The sequence below is a fragment of the Chiloscyllium plagiosum genome, chromosome 6 (assembly GCF_004010195.1).
Source record: "Chiloscyllium plagiosum isolate BGI_BamShark_2017 chromosome 6, ASM401019v2, whole genome shotgun sequence".
In the NCBI taxonomy this organism is placed as follows: domain Eukaryota; kingdom Metazoa; phylum Chordata; class Chondrichthyes; order Orectolobiformes; family Hemiscylliidae; genus Chiloscyllium; species Chiloscyllium plagiosum.
This window is the reverse complement of record NC_057715.1, coordinates 90,863,529-90,870,541: the sequence shown is the minus strand read 5'-3', so window position 1 is coordinate 90,870,541 and position 7,013 is coordinate 90,863,529.

Below are 7,013 nucleotides of genomic sequence, written 5' to 3'. Positions count from 1 at the left end.
CAAAGCTGTGTTGACTGCATTTAATCAAGCCATTCTCTTCCAGATGGTCATAAATCCTATCCCTCAGAATCCTTTCTAACATCTTACAGACGACAGACGTGAGACTTACTGGTCTGTAATTGCCGGGGATTTCCCTATTTCCTTTCTTGAAGAGAGGAATTACATTTGCCTCTCTCCAGTCCTCAGGTACGACTCCAGTGGAGACCGAGGATACAAAGATCTTCACAAGTGGCGAAGCAATTGCATTTCTCGTTCCCAAAGCAGCCAAGGACAAATCTGGTCCGGGCCTGGCGACTTATCAATCTTAATGTTTGACAAAATTTTCAGCACATCAGCTTCCTCTATCTCTATCCATTCCAGCATGCACACCTGCTCTTCAAAGGTTTCATTCACTACAAAGTTCGTTTCTTTCATAAAGACAGAAGCAAAAAACTCATTTAGGGCTTCCCCTACCTCCTCAGAATCCACACACAAGTTCCTTATGCTATCCCTGATCGGCCCCATTCTTTCTTTGATCATTTTCTTATTCCTCACATAAGTGTAAAATGCCTTTGTGTTCTCCCTAATCCGTTCTGCCAAGCGTTTTTCGTGCCCCCTTCTGGCTCTCCTCAGACCATTTTTGAGCTCCTTCCTCGTCTGCCTGTAGTCCTCTAGAGCTGAGCTTGACCCTAGCTTCCTCCACCTTATGTAAGCTACCTTTTTCCTTTTGATGAGAAGCTCCACTGCTTTTGTCATCCAAGGTTCCTTTATCTTACCCCTTCTTGCCTGTCTCAGAGGGTCATATTTATTCATCACTTGCAACAACTGCTCCTTAAACAGTCTCCACATGTCTATAGTGCCTTTATCATGGAACAATTGCTCCCAGTCCATGCTTCCTAACTCATGTCTAATTGCATCATAGTTTCCTCTTTCCTAATTAAATATCCTCGCATTTTGCCTAATCCTCTCCTTCTCCATAGCTATGTAGAATGTGAGGCAGTTGTGGTCACTATCACCAAAATGATCACCACAAAAACAGCTCCATTCAAATTTTCTGCTCGAAGGAGGTTCCAATCAATATTGGGAAAGTTAAAGTCACCCATTACAACAACCCTACTACGTCCACACTTTTCCAAAATCTGCCGACCTATGCTTTCTTCCATCTCCCTGCTGCTATTGGGGGGCCTGTAGTAAACCCCTAATGAGGTGACTGCTCCCTTGCTGTTCCTAATTTCCACACATACTGACTCGGTAGGCAGATCTTCCTCGACAATGGAAGCTTCTGTAGCTGTGATACCCTCTCTGATTAGTAGTGCTACACCCCCTCCTCTTTCTCCCTCCTCCCTATTCTTTTTAAATGCTCTAAACCCTTGTTCACTTTGCTCTTACAGAGAGGATTCATTCTCTCCTTTTCACATCCTACTTTACACCCTTTTTACATTTTTTCTTTCCCCACCATTAATAACCCCTTTGTGTTTTGCACTGGGCCCTCTGCCTCTGTCAAAAATATTTTTTAAAAAACTATGCTCCAACACGTTTTAGTTCTGAGGAAGAGTCATAACGGACTTGAAATGTTAACTTGGCTTCTCTCTCCACAGATGCTGCCAGACCTGCTGTTGAGTTTCTCCCTCCTCTGTGGTTGTGACAAGTGGAAATTGCTTGGCTGCAGGAGACATGGGTGTCTCTGTGTCCCCACAGGACCATTCCTGGTCCTCTACTCCAAGAGCACAGACTGTTCCTCATCTGGGGTGAAGACACAGATAACAGGCATCTCTCCCACCTGCACAGCATCAATTTGCCACATCATGGGATATCTTCTCCTGTAATGACATAGAAATGATGAATGAGTAAGAAACAAGTGGATTGAAGATTGGGCTGGTGCACATGGGGAAGAGGACTTGAGGTGTTCCAAGGGAATGAGGAGTCAGCAATGACGGAATACAGGGTTAGTGCTGTGGGAAGATGGAGGGTAATGAGAACAAGTGAGGGAAGGTGTTGCATACAACAGAAGAGGTGTTTGACCATGTGTCTTGGGAGTTTGGTGCATTGGCAGAGATCGAGTGAGTGCACAGCAGCAGAGGATGGCACTTATGCTGGTGGAGCGAGGAATCCTGACCTTTTATCAGGATTGCAGCCTAGTTCTGCACCCCCTCAAAGGAGCAGAGCAGTGGCCAGATGCCAACAATCCTCCAGTCATACCATGGGCTTTCAAAGCTGGCACAGATGCAACAGATGTTGATCTGAGAATGGCTATCTGGTTAGTGGCGAGCTGTTTCAGGGATAGTACATGGTAATATGGGGGAGAAATCAAATGTGATACATGTCACAGGGGCAGGAATAGCAATTAAGATGGCAAGTTTGAAATCTATTCCAGGCTGTTGAGTGAGGCAACAGGAAAAAAATGGTAAGGGCACTGACAAAATTTTTTCAAGTTCTCTCTGGTCACAGGAGAGGTCTGGAGGACAGCCAATGTTATACCATTATTCAAGAAGGTTGCAATGGATAAACCAGCAAATTATAGGCCAGTCAGTCTAATTCCAGTGGTAGGAAACTATTGGAAGCAATTCTGAGGGATAGAATTAACCTGCATTTGGAAAGGTAGGGATTAATCAAACATGGTTTTGTTAAGGGGAGGTGATGTCTGACCAACTTGATTGAATTTTACAAAGAGGTGACCAGGTCTGTAAATGAGGGCAATGCATTTGACATGGTCTACTTGAACTTTAGCAAGCACTTTTGATATAGTCTCGCATGGGAGACTGAGAGCGGAGGTTCTAAAAAGATTGGACTAATTGGATCCAGAATTGGCTGAGGGAAACTAGTGAGACCTCAGCTGGAGTTTGTGAACAGTTCTAGGCACCACACATTTGTGAATATGCTGTAGGGGGAGCAGTAAAAATTAACAAGAATGGATGTGAAACTTCAGGATGAGAAAAGATCAGAGGAGTTGGGGCTGTTTTCTCCAGAGGGAAGAAAGCTAAGAGGAGATCTGATAGAAGTTTTCAAAATCACAGAGTAGATGTGGGATTAGTTTCTCCCTTTCTATAGAGATTAAGAATCAATGGGCACAGGTATAAAAATGTTTTGCAATAGAAGTAAATGCAAACTGAGAAATATTTTCACTCACGCGGCAAGGGCGGGATCCATGAGATCCAAAGAAAGTTGGCTAATTGGGTACAGAATTATCTGAGTGACAGGAAGCAAAGGGTGAAGGTGAAGGGCTGGGTTCATGACTGGAAACCTGGGTCAAACATGATTCTGCAGAGATCGGTCTTGGAGCCCTTGCTGTTTGTGGTGCATATAGAAGATTTAGAGTTGAATGTAGGAAGGTTGATCAGTAAGCTTGCAGATGTTACAAAAATTGTTGGGATGGGAAATAACGAAGAAAATAGCCTTAGATTATACGATGATATAGATAGGCTGGTCAAATAAGCTGATCAATTGCAAATGGAATTCAATATGAACTTAGGTGGCACAAACAAAACAAAGGAATACACGATGCACCCGTTGGACTCTGGAAAGCTCTGAGGATCAAAGGGAGCTTGATGTGCCTGTCCACCAGTCCTTTAAGTTCAAAGGATAGGTAGATCCAGAGGTTAAGAACGCCTCTGCCATGCCAAGTCATTGAAGGCTATGGGCCAAGTGCTAGAAAAATGGATGAGAATAGTTAGCTGATTGTTTCTGACTGGTGCTGATTAGATGGGCCAAAGAGTCCTTTTGTGCACCATATAGAACTCTAATCTTCTTTAAACAGGGAGAGAATTTGTTTGAGATACAGTACCCACATAATTGGATAGAAAGCAAGTTTCGCCAATTTCAACAGATTGGACAGAACAGATTGAACATACAGCCTGTAGCCAGTAAGAAAAAGATACCAGACTACATCATTCATATGAATACATTTGTGAAGTCAACATAATAGTAAGCTTGATTTTATTTTATAAATTGTGTATCAAAAGAAGTTTTGATAGAATAAATATCTCTTGATTTGCATCTGAGTTCTTACGTGGGGTCAGACAGATTCAGATTAGTTTAAGTGAAACCAAATTACACCTGCCTTACAGCCTTATTTTACGAATGCAACACTTTGGTAAATTTATTGATTTTGAATTACATGCGAACTTGCATAAATAATGGTGTAAACAAAAATGTATTCATATCCTCAGACAAGCAGGTTGTGTTATTACGTCCTCTTATTGTTAAATTTCAATGTGAATATACCATAAGATCATAATAAATAGAAACAAGTGTCGGGTGTTCAGCCCCTCGAGCCTGTTCCGTCATTCAATATGCTCACAGTTGATCCGAGCATTTCTCATATCCACTCTCCTGCCCTTTCTCCATAACCCTCGATTCCCTGCCTGCTCAAACATTCACCTGTTTCAGCCTTCAAAATTCACAAGGGCTGTGCCCCCGCAGCTCTCTGTGGTAAGGAGTTCCAAGATTCTCAGTCCTCTGTGAGAAGAAATTCCTCCTAACCTCAGGATTATATTGGCACCCCTTTACAATGGAAATAATATGAGAGCAGGAGTCGGCCATTGGGCTCATTAAACATGTTTGCTGCATTTTGTTAGCCATTTATCTTTTAAATCCCAATTTCTGATATTTTCTTCATATCCTTTTGTAATTGTTCACCCCGAAGTAGTTTACACATCTCTATTTTGGAACTATAGATTTCACAGTTCTGTAATTCTTTGTCCTAGATTCATTTGTGACTCAGTTAGTTCTAATTTTAAGATTCCAATTATAAATTACCACCCAAATTTGAATTGCACCAAATCCCAGACATTGGATCAAGCATGAATTATGTCTGTCAATTTCCTTTTCTTTTAGGGATGGAAGGCATGCAGGTCGCGCCAGCATTTGCTGTCCATCTCTTAGTGCCATTGAGCTGAATGGCCTGCTCACCTATTACAGATGTCAGCTAATAGTCTACCCCATTGCTGTGTGTATGGAATCACATGTGAATGAGTACAGGTAAAGTGAGAAGGTTTCTCCCTCTTCAGGGTGGCACGGTGGCCCAGTGGTTAGCACTGCTGCCTCATAGTTCCAGGAAACTAGGTTCGATTCCAGCCTTGGGTGACTGTCTATGTGGAGCTGGCACATTCTTTCTGGGTTTCCTCCAGGTGCACTGGTTCCCACCCACAGTCCAAAGGTTAGGTAAATTGGCTATTCTAAATTGCTCAAAGTGTTCAGGGGAAATGTAAAGTGATAGGGTCTGGGTGGGACGTTCTTCAGAGGATTATTGTGGATGTGTTGGGCCAAATGACCTGTTTCCCCACTGTCAGGATTCTTTGATTCTACTCTGTGAGACACCATGAATCAGGCAAGTTTTGTGAGAATCACTGACAGTTTCATGGTCATCATTATTGGGACGAGATTTCAATACATTCCAGTTGCTGATCTCATGGGGTTTGGCTGTAGAACATTGCTCCTGAGTCTCTGGATTATTAGTCCAATGACAAACTACTATGCCACTAACTCCCCCAAAATGAGGGAGCTTAATTAAGCAGAATTGTATGAGAGCTGAGCATTTACGTATCAGTTGGAGGATATCCAGGGGAAGTTATCTATTAGACATGGGGAGAGGTCAGGTGTAGGAGGATGTCCATCGAGAAACTTGGAAATTAGGGAACGAACTTTTAAAGGCTAGCTCTAACTAAAATGAGCAGCGTCCATTAGGGAGCATCAGCCAAATAGTTTGTCTCAATGAACTTCCAGTAGGCAGGAGAACAGGAAGGTCAAAAAGTGTGAAAGGTTTGGATATGAATTTGTGAAGGTGAAGTATCTAAAGTGAATAAATTAAAGGATGGATAATAGGAGAGAGAGGGTCCATGAGAACTCATGGAGTCAGACAGCACGGAAACAGACCCTTCGGTCCAACCAGTCCATGCTGACCATAATCCCAAACTAATCTAGTCGCATCAGTCTGCACTTGGCCCATATTCCTCCAAACCTTTCTTATTCATGTACTTATCCAAATTCTTCTAAATGTTATAACTTTCCTCACAGCCACCTACTTCCTCTGGAAGTTCCTTTCACAAATGACTCTCTGTGTAAAAACATTGGCCTTGAATTGAATTGAATTGAATTAACTTGAATTGGATTTATTATCACGTGTACCGAGGCACAGTGAAAAGCTTTTGGCTTGCGAGCAATAGGAGGCAGATCAAAGAGTTAAGTAGCACATATAAGTAAATAATAGGTAAACAGCAGCAAAAACCAAAACATAGATACAAGCGAGTGCTAAGAGTTTGTGAGTCCGCTCAGTATTCTAACAACAGTAGGGTAGAAACTGTTTTGAAACCGGTGCATGTGTTCAGGCTTCTGTACCTTCTCCCCGATGGTACAGGTTGTAGAAAAGCATTGCCAGTGTGGAATGGATCTTTGAGAATGCAGGCAGCCTTTCTTTGATAGCAGGCCTGGTAGATGGATTCTATAGATGGAAGGTTGGCCTTTGTGATTGTCCAGCTCGAGTTCACCACTCTCTGTAACCGAGTCCGATCTTGAATGGTAGTTGCCATACCAGGTAATGATACATCCAGACCGATGCCCTTCTTGTCCTTTTTAAACCTTTCTCCTCTCACCTTAAAAATATGCCCCCAATCTTGAAATCGCCCACCCTAAGGAAAAAACACCTGCCATTCACCTTATCAATACCCTTCATTATTTTATAAACCTCTGTAAGATCACCCTTCAACCTCCTACGCTCCAGTGAAAGTAGCCCCAGCCTATCCAGCTACCCTTTGTAATGCATAACCTCCATTCTGGTAAATTAGATTCCCTGTAGTGTGGAAACAGACCATTTGGTCCAACAAGTCCACATCAACCTTCGAAGAGTAACCCATCCAGACCCATTTCCCTTTAACTAATGCACCCAACACTATGGGCAATTTAGCTTGACCAATTCACCTAACCTTCACATCTTTGGACTGTGGGAAGAAACCAGAGCACCCGGAGGAAACCCACGCAGACACGGGGAGAATGTGCAAATTCCACATAGACAGGCACCCGAGGCTAGAATCGAAGATGGG